The sequence below is a fragment of the Urocitellus parryii genome, chromosome 3 (assembly GCF_045843805.1).
Source record: "Urocitellus parryii isolate mUroPar1 chromosome 3, mUroPar1.hap1, whole genome shotgun sequence".
NCBI lineage: Eukaryota > Metazoa > Chordata > Mammalia > Rodentia > Sciuridae > Urocitellus > Urocitellus parryii.
Window position 1 is genome coordinate 115,186,420 of NC_135533.1, and position 12,291 is coordinate 115,198,710.

The following is a 12,291-nucleotide window of genomic DNA, read 5'->3' on the forward strand; positions in this document are numbered from 1 at the left end:
ACAGAGGGCAAGGCGGTGAGCGCTGGGCCTGGCCAGTCCTCCCTGTCGCCAGCCCTTTCCCCTCCCCAGGCTCACCCAGGACTGGACACCCCTGGGCAGCCCTAGAGAAGCTCTGGGTGCCACTGTCCACGGTGGCTCCGCCCCTGTCCCAGCCAAGCTGCTTCCTCCAGGACCCCACAGAGTTATGGGTGCCCATTCAGAAGCATCTCCCTGTCACCCCAGGTCAGAGACCCCGAGACCTGTGTGGGCGCAACCCTGACCTGGAGGGCCCTGGGCGCCACCCCAAGACGGAGCCACTCAAACAGACAAACAGGGCCCCGGGGACCTCGGAGGGAGGGACTGCTAGGCGTGGCCTTGGAGCTTCACAGATGAGGAAACCCAGCCAGCCGCCCAGGGCCACCTCCAGATCACACCCCACACAACCGTGGCCTGCAGTGACCACTGCCCACCCACTGAGCGTCACATTTAGATGTGCCAGCACAGCTAGACAGAGTCCCAAGCTCTGTGGACAGCAGACGGTGGCATTAATAACGGTGCCCAGATCCACCAGGAGGACCCGGGGGCGGAGCTCACAGGCACCCAGCACAGGGCCACTCCGCTGGGCTAGGGCTGCTGTCCCCGGGGCGCCCAAGGCTGACGGAGAGGCCCAGCCAGACGCCTGCTCCCGGAGGGCCCAGAACACCATGTGGCCCAGAGACCCGACTGGCCATTGGAGGCCAGTGGAGGCCAGCGGAGGAGACTGGGCGTGAATCCCAGGCAGCCACTTGCCCAGGCCACAGGGTCCCAGTGCCAGGCCTTCCCGGAGGGGCACTGACCCTCCCCTCCATGTCCCCGAGCCCATCCAGCCTGGGGAGGAGGCAGAGGGCCCTGGAACAGCCCAGGAGCCCGAACCTGGTCGACAGCCAGGCCTTGGCAGGGACAGGAAGCACCCCTGAGGGACAGGGATCAGGACGGACCTGCTCTGAAGGCACCCCGTGTGCCCGGTCCCCGGTCCCGGTCTGCGCAGCCCTAGCCCCAGGGAACGAAGGAAGCACCACTGTGTACCCCCAGGAGGTGGCCTGTGGCTGCACCCCCAGCCGAATGTCTGGGTCCCAAACAGCTACAGACCTCAGCACTCTAGAGGGGGCTTGTCCCCCAAAACAAGAGAGAGCCCAAATACGTAGGGAACAGCGGTGGGCGGGAATTGAGCATTTGCCGTGAGCTCTCCAAACCCTCCACCAGCAAGGACTCCTGAGTCCTCAGAGCAACCTCAGAACCCCCAAGGTGTCCTCAGAATACCAACATGCACAGACACGCCCCGTAAGCGGGAGAAACTCAGGCTCAGAGAGGGCAAGGGTCCTGCCTAAGGTCACACAGCGTGGAGGTCACAGGCCAGGATTGGAATCCAAGCCATCTGAGAAGCAAACCCACATTCCGTGCACCAAGACACAGAGCTGACACCTCCCATGGATGGACAGGTACGCATGCACGGTGTGCGGGGTGAGTGAGAAAATCCCAGCCCCACACGCTGGCACGGTGATCTTTAGAATGTGGGTGCTCTCCTTTGTGGGGGGTGTCTGTGTTTGTGCAGGTTCAGCGATGAAGGGGCGCCGCTGTGCGGTCAAGATAAAGGGACACAAAAGGACCTGAGAGTCATCCGCCCGATTATTTGACGGGATCTCAGGCCGCACCTGCCAGGTGGAGGTGAGGGCAGGGAGAACCACCAAGGGTCAAGGTCAAGTGGAGGACAGAGGTGGGGACCCCACGGCACCCCAGAGACTTCGCTGCACAGTGGGGCTTTTCCTGATGGACAGCTCGGGCCCCCCACACCCAGCACTCCCCCACAGGCTAGAGGAAGGACAGACCCCAGCACCCCATCCCTGGTGTGGGCCCCAGGCCAGGGCCCCCAAGCTGAGGAGAGGACGGGCCACACGGCCCTGACTGGCGCTGTCTCTTGGGACAGTCCTCCTCCTCCGAGGAGGCCCAGCAGAAGCTGGGCGGGGCGCTGACCCAGAGCAGTGGGGCAGACAGGGGCCGGCCGCTGGGCCCGGAAGACGCCTGCAGCTTCTCACCGCCTCCCTCCACCCCACCACCCCCCCTCCAGTGGAAGGACAGAGGGAAGAAGGAAGGACCGAGGGGCCCTGTCAAGACCCCCCAGGGAAGCGGCCTGGAGCTCAGGGGGCAGCGACTGGCCTCTGGAGAGAAGGGCTGCCCCTGCCCACTGTCCTCTCCCCTGAGCGCATCAGGAAGGACACTGCTCTCTGCCTCCTTGTCTCCCTCCTCTGTGCCCAGGCCCAGTACACAGTAGGTGCTCAATAAACACAAAGACGACCATAATAAATATCCCAAGGGGAGAGGAAACTGTGACCTGGAACTCCCATGGCAGATGGGGGATGGGGACAGGACTTCGTGGGAGGCAGGTCCAGACGGGCCTCTGAACCCAGCTGAGAACAGCGAGGGCAACTGTGCCTCTCTGGGCCGTTGGGATCTGAGAAGAAGGCACACAGCAGGCACTGGCTAGGGCGAGGGTGGCCCTGCCTGGCAGAGGGCTGGTCTGGACTCCGCCAGAAGGTGCAGCAGGAGCAGGAGGCGCTGCGGTCTGCTCACCTGGTTTCCTTTACACCAGTAAAAACAAAAGGCCCAGAGAGGGGATCGGGCTTACTCAAAGACACACAGCAGAGAAGCCAGGCCTAGAACGCAGGAGGCCTGACTTGTGGCCCAGAGCTTCCGGCCCTCTCCACCCGCCCCCCCCCCACCAGGACCCCTCCCGTGCCCTGCACAGCCCTGGCACAAGGGGGGAACAGGACAGGAGGGCTGGGCCTGCGGTGAGGCACAGACGTGGCTCCGCGCCCGCGTCACTCCCAGCCCTGCCCAGTGCCCAGGGCAGTGCCTGCCAGGCCTGGCTTCATGTCAGGGCAGGACGAGGTTCACGGAACCGGGGTGTGCCTGCCGCGCCCGGTGGCCTCCCTTGTGCCCGAGGCCCCTGAGTAGAGCGCGGTGCCCAGAAGCACCTCAGTCACGGAGGAAGCAGAACAGGACCCTGCACAGGCAAGCCCCGCCCCCGCGCCGCAGCCCCGCCCCCGCGCCGCAGCCCCGCCCCCGGGCCACAGCCCCGCCCCCGGGCCACAGCCCCGCCCCCTGGGCCTCGGAACGCAGCAGCTGCCCCTCCACCAGGCCGCGGGCACAGAGAGGGCTGTGGTCCTGGCCGCTGCGAGCCGGCGGGTACTGCTGGTCGCTGGTCAGGGCGGCGGGCCGCTCTGGGCCTCGGTTTCCTCCTCTGTCAGACGGGAACGATGCCGGCACCATCCTGACAGGCAGTCACGAGGACTGGTCACCGGGCCAGATGCACATCAGGGACCGGGAGCGGAGGCAGCCGATGGGCGTTGATTATTGGCTTTTATTATGGCCACCGTTGATATTTCTGCTTCGACTTCGGACAAAGATTCATGGCGTGGCTCGGACCTTAGGACTGACATTGTTTTTAAAACCCTGAAGGGATCTTCTATGGGGGAGGCCCTGTTTTTGAAGTGCCTACTATGTGCAAAAGACTTTTTATACAGTTATCTAATCCTGCGATGACCCTTCAGGGAAAATCTGTGGATGAACTGAAGCTCAGAGAGGTGAAGTCACTTGCCCAAAGCTACACAGCACTGACGTGTGGAGACAGGATCTAACACTAGGATCTTCCCATTCTGCCTGGGAAGGAGCCATGGAGAGACTTGGGACATGGGGGCTGGAGTCAGGCTGCCCAGATGCACGTCCCCCTTCCCGGTGGCCCTGGATAAGCGACTCCCTCTGTAAAATGGGGTTATACGGATCAAATGAAACAACACAAGGGGCATGGTGGCAGACAGCTTGGGCGGGTGACTTCTCACTCACACAAGTTCTCCTTCACTACACATGACCTTGTCCTTCTCAAAAGCCTGGTCTCGGGCTGGGGCGGGGCTCGGTGGTGGAGACTTGCCGGGCAGCGTGAGGCGCTGGGTTTGAGTCTCAGCACCACATAAAAATAAATAAATAAATTAAATAAAGGTGTGTGTCCAACCTCAAGGAAAACTTACAAAAACAAAAAATAAAAAGCTGGGTGTCTGCATAGAGGGGAGAGGCAGCCTCGCTCACCCCCAGACTTGTGAAAGCAGGGGCCAGCCCAGAAGCCACCTGCACCTGCAGGTCAAAGGTTGCCCTCTCTGACCTGGAGGGCGCCGTGGCCCCCAGAGACTCACTTCACAGACAGGACACATTCAGAGAGGTGATGCGGCTGCCCAGGGTCACACAGGAGGCCCGGGCCAGACTGCCCCAGACTCTGCCCCCCACCCAGCTTCTGCTCAGAAAGGCGTCCCAGGCCCCGGGCACATTCCCAGGCCCTCAGCCAGCACAGGACTTGGCCTGTGACGAGATGATGGGTGTGACAACAGGAACATGAAGGCATGGGTGACCTCTGACCCCGCCCTCATACGGGCAGCCTTTGGCCACGCCCTGGGCCCCCCCCCCCCAGGCCTGCAGGTCCTGGGTAGGGGCTGCCTTGGATCAGCAGGCCCCTCTGGGGGACAGCCCCAACCCTGCTCCCAGGAGAGCAGCAGGGGACACAGGCTCAGGGTGGACCCAGAGCATCTCCCACCCCACTCCTCCTCCCAGCCCTGGGGCTCCCAGGACAGGAGGTGACCCCCAGCCCCTCCCTGCCCTAGTAATACTGATGACAGTGACATAACAGCCACAGGCACGGGGACTGGGCTCCTGAAGGGCACTGTCAAGGCAGCTTATGTTCTCACCCCAGCACGCAGGCCGATTCGCTCTCCCATTTAGCCCAGAGTGGTTCACTGCCCTACCCAAAGCCACACAGCCAGCGAGTGAGGGAACTGGGATCTGGCTCCCCCCACGCCAGGCAGGATGCCTGGGCCCCACACCGTCCTCACAGCCACCACGCACTTATCATCTCCTTAGTGCCCAGCCTGCCCCCGTCCCTCCTGACCTCCAAGCACCCGTGTCCATTTCACAAAGTGCACCCCAGGCTGGGCTGTGATGGGGCTGGTCAAGGTCATGTGCCCCCAAAAGAGGTGGCGCTGGGACCCAAACACAGAGCCCCGGCTCCAGGTGACACCCAGGTCCCGAACAAAAGTCAGCATAAAACAGTCACCCCCAGCGCGTCCCCACCAGGCGGGTGAAGCCCCCGCCCCCCAGTACTGGGTCCAGGCTTCCCAGCCGCTCAGCAGAGGGATGCTGGCCCCACTTCCCAGATGAGGAAACCGAGACTCGGTGGGGAACGACCTGTTCTGGGCCATCAGCTGGAACCAGGTCCTCTCCTCCACACAGACCACGAGCCACACTCTGAGCCTCTCCTGGCAGCCGCTCTCGTCCCCAAAGGCCCCTCCCACTCCAGCAGCTGCACTGCTCCAGGTGAGGAGGGGGCTGGGCTCCCTGCTGCGGGGCTTGGCCTTGGCAGTGGACTACGGATCAAGGGCAGGAGCAACACCTCCTCAGCTCTCTCTGAGGCATTCACAGCACTGCGGGCTCCTGCTGATAATCATGCCCCAGCTGGCTGTCACCCATCCCCCTGAGTGCATCAAAGAAGACCATCTGAATCCCGGAGTCCAGCATGCAGGCCACGGCCAGACCAGATCAGTCAAAAGACCTGTCGACTCAGGCTCATGAAACAAATGGCTGCTCTAGGAAAGGCCACTGGGATCTGGGAGGTGCTTGTTACGCAGCAAGATCCTGAACACCTGACCAATACAACGACCACACGTTTCCAGAAGGACTTGTGGGTACACGGCAAATGTCTTCCAAGACACAGTCTTCAGCAGGTCGGATAAAATCCCAGAGGCCACCAAACATTGTGCAAACTGTGGGAATGATCAACTTCCCTGCCACCAGGCCACAGCCCGTGCCACTGATAAGACAAAGCCAACCAGCTACCCCTCTCTGGGGGTATCCGAACAGTCTCCATCTCCCTCAGCCTCAGCGTGAGTGTAAGAGGGCTGCACAGGGAACCTTCTGGAATGTGTCTCCCAGTCTCCTGCAACAGACGGACAAGGACGACCTGGCGGGGTGTTATGACAGCACCATGCACCACGGCAAAAGGCCACCCCGTCCACCGAAGGCAGACCAGGTGACTAGGGACACTATGCACATGGGAGTGTCCTTGGGCCCTTAGGAGGAGCAGGGTCAACCGACATGACATGTCCCAGCACGGGGAGAGCCGAGCCTGCTCCACATCACCATCAACGCGGGTGTGGCCCCACACAGGCAGAGGCACTGATTCATCACCCGGCTGTTTACTGAGCACCTACTGCATCGGGCGGTTCCAGGATCGCAGCAGTGAGGACAGTCGGGCTCCTGCCCTCTAGAGCAGAAAGTCAGAGGGGAAACTGGCCATGATACCGACCCTCTACCACCACCACCAGTAATAATAAGGATGATGGATAACAACCGCAATCTGCAGGCATGAGCGCACGCCGTCTCCAAGCTCTTGTCATGTGCGCCTCACTGCAACCCTCAGAGGCAGGTCCCATTATTATGCCATTTATTGGGAAGGAAAGGGGCTCAGAGAGGTCAATTCAGCTTCCCAAGGTCTCACAGCAGCGGATAAGCAGCACAAACAAGATTCAAACTCATCCCTTGATTCCAGTCGGGAGGTTAAAATATCATTGATTTAGCAGAGTGTGACAGGGACTGGGAAGGGAATAAACAAGTGTACGTGAACCTTCAGGAAGGTCAAGAGAAAAGGCTAATTTTTCAAGAAGTAAGAATCGGGAGTTTGAGACACACTTTTCACCCAGTGGAGTATCACTGTGCCGTCTCTGACACGTGGGGTGTGTGGTGTGCAACGCGCATTATTTCCAGAATACTATCTGCATTTTGATGTGGGGTCATCCTTCCTAACTCAGAGATAGGAGCAGCCAAAGATCATGCTTCGCAAACATGCTTCATATTCTTAATGGAGACAGGTTATAAAACATTTCAAAGGTCAGTAAATCGAGCAATTAACCAATGTCGAAGCAATAACCCCTTCCCAAAGTCAAGGCCATAATTCTTCCCCTACTTATTCATTGTGCCATAAACCATCCCTGACCAGAGGATTCCGGAAGAATCCATCTTGTGCAGTCTTGGCTCGCCTAGTGCCTTGCCCGCAGAAGATCCTCATTAAAATATCGTCTTGATGGTGGGAAATATTACCTATGTACAAATCTGAGTCCCTGCCCTTCAATCCAAACAGAGGTCAGCTCACTTTTAAATGGCAGGCCTTTGATGGTGGGAGTGGCCAGGAGCACCCACCCCTGTGCTGAGGGACAGAGTGGCAGGGGTGCATGGCTTTGGGGCAGAGGGCTTGAGTTCAAATCCTGACTCTTCCGCTTCCCGGCTGTGCAACATTTTAAAGCTTTGGAATCTCAAACCACAGACTGGAGGGTCCCAAAGCAGGCACTGTCTGGGTTTGATGCAAAGAATTAAAAAGAAGGAATGAAAGAACTCAGTCCAGGTTCCGGCTCAAAGCAACTGTTCCAATGTGCTACAGGCTTTGCCTGCGTTCTCTCTGATCCTCCCATTTCACGGAGGAAGAAACTGAGGCTGGAGGGGGAGGGACTCATCTGGAATTATCTTCCTATAATCTGACGGGTGAGCCGAGCCGGGGCAGGACTGTTCCCTCCTAGATGCGCATCTCCTATCCTTCCTGGGTATTCAAGGAAAGGCAGGGGTTGCTAATGGTCTTTTGGTCAGTCAACACATCCTGTGTTCTGGGCATGCCGACTACCCTCACTTCTGCAAGGGGCAGCCCAGACTCCTTCCGCCATCCCTCCCTGCCTCCGCCTCCCACTCCTCTCCAAGACAGCTGCTCCTTCCCCCACACTCCAGATTGGGTGAGGCTGCCCTGCCTGGAACACTTCCTGCTGCTGGCGATGACGTCATACCCTACATCCTGGGCACAGCCAGGCCAGACTCTGTGCCTGGCACTTCCCAGGTGCCACTTCGCTAAACCCAGGGAATCCCCGTTTGATGGGGGGACCCTTTCTGCAGCGCATTTTACAGACAGGAGCTGAGTATCCAAACAAGAACCACACCAAGGCCACAATCCACACTCCAGAGCCGAAGCCTGGCCCCCGGGTGTCCCTGGCTGGCTCCCGCCTTCCCTCCCGCCTCCTCCTGGAAGCCTCCCTGGGTTTACCCTGCAGCACATCCTCTGAAGCTTCTGCCCAGTGGACCTCACCGACTCCAACCTTCGCCAAACGCAAGTGGTGGCCAGGTCCACATCCCTGCTCTGCCCCCTGCGGCTGGTCGACCTCAGGACACCCCAGCCCTGCATCAGACACAGGAGCAAGGAACCCCACCAGCTCCCCACAGGGAGGCCCTGCAGACTAGGAGGTTTGACAGGATCCCAGCAGGACCACGGCTCAGCCAAGTGCACACACTCACAAGTCCTAAGTGTGTCCGCGACGGCGTCCTTCTCCAGGTGGACTTACACCCTGAGGAGGTGTCGTCCCGAGTGGCTCTCTGGATATAACCCTGCCCCGCGTCCCCGCTGCCATCCACCTTCAACACCAGTGTCCTGCTCCAGGCAAGTTCAGCCCACCTGGGGTTTCCCAGCAGCCTCCTTACCGGCCCCTGGGGCTCCAGGACCGTCCCCTCCCTTCAGTCCCCAAGTCAGCCAGGGCAAGAGGGCCAGGAACCTGCCGGGGCACCTCGCTGCCCAGGAATAAAGTCCAGATCATGGGCACCGTGGCCCGGCCCCGGCCCACCCCCGTACTCCCTCCTCCCTCCAGCCTCTGCTGTTGGGCTTTAGGACCCAGGACACCAGCCTCTTCCTGCTGGCAAGAGTCCAGGCGACCAGGCTGAGCTCCATCCTGCTCAGGTCCCAAGGCCCCTCCGCTGGCCCTCTGCATTCGGCTCTTCTAGATAAGGGACTTTTTCTCCCAAAGGCTTCCCCACCTGACGTGTCTGCAAGCCGCATCTGGGACACAGTGTCTTGACATATGAGTGAATGAGCCACGGGGAATGAATGAGCCCACAGAGGAGATACCCCGAGGCTCCTTCCCTGAGTTGGTCAGAGACACAGTCTGGTGATGCCAAGGGGACCCTGCTCAGGGGCAGACAGCTGGCCCCTCCACTCTGCCAAGATCTGCCCTGAATAAGGACCAGCCCCCGGCCCTCGAGGGGAGGGTTCCAGCTCAGGATCGGGGGTGAGGGCCGCATGCCCAACACGGAATCGGGCAAGTTCCCGCTCCCCAGCTAGAATGTCAGATCCGGGTGGCCCTGGCCACACTCCACACTCTACAGTGCCGGCATTTAGTAGGTGCTCGATCCCCAGGGCAGACAGACTGGGCCAGCTCACCTGCCCCGCCAAACCCTGTGCCCAGACACTGAGCACTAAAAGGCTGAACTTCTCTCCAGTAACTGCCCCCCTGTGGAGCACACAAATCCTTTCAAAAGGATCCCCCCAAACCATCAAGACCCGGGCCTGCATCCGCACAACGACCTGGGGACAGTCCCTGGCAGCCAATGAAAGGAGCAAGACACCAGGGTCAGGAGTGAACACAGGTCTGTCCAGGATCCTTGATGCATTAGCAACGGGAGAAGCCTGGGCCAAATGCCTGGTTACTCATTAGCCAACCCCAGAGCTTCTTTCTGCAAGGAAGGAGGAGGGGGGGCATTAACCCATCTGAAAGAAAGGCCAAGCTAGACATCTACGCCTGCAGTGCAAAGAGCCAAGGTGGGTTTCTGGAGCCTTCCCTCAGACAAGCAGGGGACGTCCAGGGGATGGAAAAGGACAGGAGGGGCGCGCGACTATTTATAGGAACTTTTTCACCTATTGTGTCCATTCACCCCGATATGCCCGCTAAAAGGGGAAAGGGTGACATCCCTACCCCCCATTTTGTCTCAGTGAAAACGGGAGCTCAAACAGGTTAAGTGCAGTGCGTTGCCCAAGGTCACCAAGAGTCTCCAAAGAAAAAACTTTTTCTTTGTGCAACAGGTACAGCCCTTCCCCTTCCAAAAGGTAATGGCTGCTCCTGGTAGAGAAAGTTCAGTCCTGGCCTTCAGGAAGCCCTAAGCGCTGAGGTGTCCTGCGGAGGTCACACGCCCGCTCCCGGACACGAAAAGCAGGGTTGAGGGCACCGCGCCTCAATTCCGAGGCCAGTGCGTGCAGCGCTGGGAGGGTGTGGAAAGGTCAGGCTCCGGTGCAGGTCAATGGGCAGCTTCCCTTCCCAGAGGCCCCTCCCGTATCCCCGGGCGCCGCCCGCCACCGGGGCGGGGACCACATGGGCCTGTCTGGAGCAGGGGGACAGAGGCTCCATCTCATTGGGTCCTCCTCTGCCCTGGGAAGACGGGCGGACGGAGCGCAGGCCCCGCAGGGAGGACGCGTGCCGAGCCCCCGGGGCCAGAGCGCTGCCCTCTGCCCACCCGCGCTGTCCCCAAGGCCTGCGCGCCCCGGCCCCCGCCCCGCCCCGCCCGGGGCCCGGGCAGCCCACGGTCCACCTCCCGGGCCTCCAACCCGCACGCATGTCCAGCTCTTAGCAGCTGCAGGCTGGGTACCCCGAATTTCCAGCGATCCCCCAGCTGCTGGCCACTAGATCTCTCGGAATTCACTCCCCAGGCTCGGACCCGCGTGGAGGGGGAGGGATCCACTCTCAGTCGCCAATCACCCTTCGCGTCACTGCCTGGCTAGGGACCCAGGGGGACCCCAGGCCGCCGGCGCCCGATCCCTCCTGGGATCGACTCCCAAGTGGCCAACCGGGTGGCGCGGGATCCATTGGTGGCCCGGTGCGGGATCTTCCCGCGGGATCCACTCCCAAGTCTCGGGAGACGGATTCCCCGGGTCCCAAGCCGGGCAGCCCCTCCCGGCGGCCCCGGAGCCCGGGGATCCACTGGGTCCCCGCCTCTTCCTCGGCCAACTTTGCCAACTTTTCCCCCCGGCCTCGGCCAGGCAGAAACTTAGCGGCCCTCGCCCGCAGCCGCCTCCGCAGCCCGCTAGCGGCTCGGGACTGGGGGCGGTTCGCCAGCGCCCACCCCCGCGGCCGCCGCGCAACCTACCCTGGCGCCGCCGCCAGCCCGCGCCGCGCCGCCACCTGCCCGCGGCCGCCGCACCTGCCCGCGCCGGCCCCGCGCAGCCTAGCCTGCTGGGGGCGGGGCCTCGCGCGGGAAGCGCCCCGTCGCCATGGGAACCGGAGCCCGCGGCGCCTGCGCGGAGAGCACGGGCGGAGCGCGGCCGCCGGACCCTATCCGCCCGGGGGAACCTGGGCCTGGGACTGTTCGCCGGGTCGGAGGTCATCCCTCCCGCCCCTCAAACCGTGACCCCGCCGCGTCCCCAGAGCCATCCTCAGGCATGGGTCGGAAAGCCCCGCGACGGGCACCGACCGGCAGCCGGGTGCGTACCCCCCAGCGCTCCAGGCCGCCGGGCAATTCAGGAGGCTGTGGGCGAGGGCAGGTCACCTGGACTGCGGGCGCCGGCCAGGAGTCGCGAGGTCTGCACGGGGCGCTTGCGCCCCCTCGCGGCGGGCTTGGGGACTGCACCTATGTCCTCGGCGAGGCGCGCATCCTGCTGTGAGCCAAGCCACTGCCTTGTTGTTGCGGAAGGAAATGATGAGTGTAGGCTTGTGTATCAGTTGAGAAAATCGTAGGAAGTCGCCCCTGGGATGGGAGGTGCCTGTCCTGCGTCCTGTTAACGGAGATCCACTTTGTTGCGCAGGCTGGCCTGGAATTCCTGGGCTCAATCAATCCTCCTGCCTCAGCCTCCGCAGTAGCTGGGACTGCAGGCGCGCGCCACTGTGCCCAGCCAGCGTATCCTTATGAAGCATCCCCCCCTTTGCTGCGTGCTGGGGACATGGCACTGAAGCAACTGGCAGCATCCTGGCTCTTGGAGCTTACAGATTTTTTTTTTTTGCGGGGTGGGGGAGGGGTGAACAAGTATATTGAATTTGCATTTGTGACTCTGCTCCTAAGGAGAATTTCTGAGCATGGGTAACTGGAGGACCTGACATCATTTGTGCCTTTAAGTCAGCTAGACCTCGATATAGTGGAGAGAGAGAAGAACATCACACTGTGTGACTTCTGGAGAACTGCAGGAACACTCTCTCGCTTCATCTTTAGCTCAGGTTGTTGGTGTATACAAAGGGCAGTTCACACGATTGCGTTGTTGGGACCACCACCCATCTATCCCCTTATACTGAGGAACTACCTAGGGCTCCCTAAGAGACTTGTCGCAATGACAGAACCCAGAAATTATGAGAAAGAGGACCTGTGACGTCTTATATCTTAGGATATTCTCCTGGATCATGATGTCATGAACACAGTCACCAACAGGACCCATCTCAGTGGTTTTTATAT

The 12,291-nt window shown here is 60.9% G+C and overlaps 1 protein-coding gene across 2 annotated transcripts in view; it reads right to left on the reverse strand.

The window, feature by feature from the left end:
- Window positions 1-11,053, reverse strand: part of Kiaa1671 (KIAA1671 ortholog) — a 139,683-nt gene extending 128,630 nt beyond the window's left edge. For both annotated transcript variants that reach the window (XR_003302567.2, XM_077796032.1), the window contains exon 1: window positions 10,999-11,053. The gene's annotated coding sequence lies outside the window, so the exon portion shown is untranslated. The remainder of the gene's footprint in view (window positions 1-10,998) is intronic.
- Window positions 11,054-12,291: the final 1,238 nt, after the last annotated feature.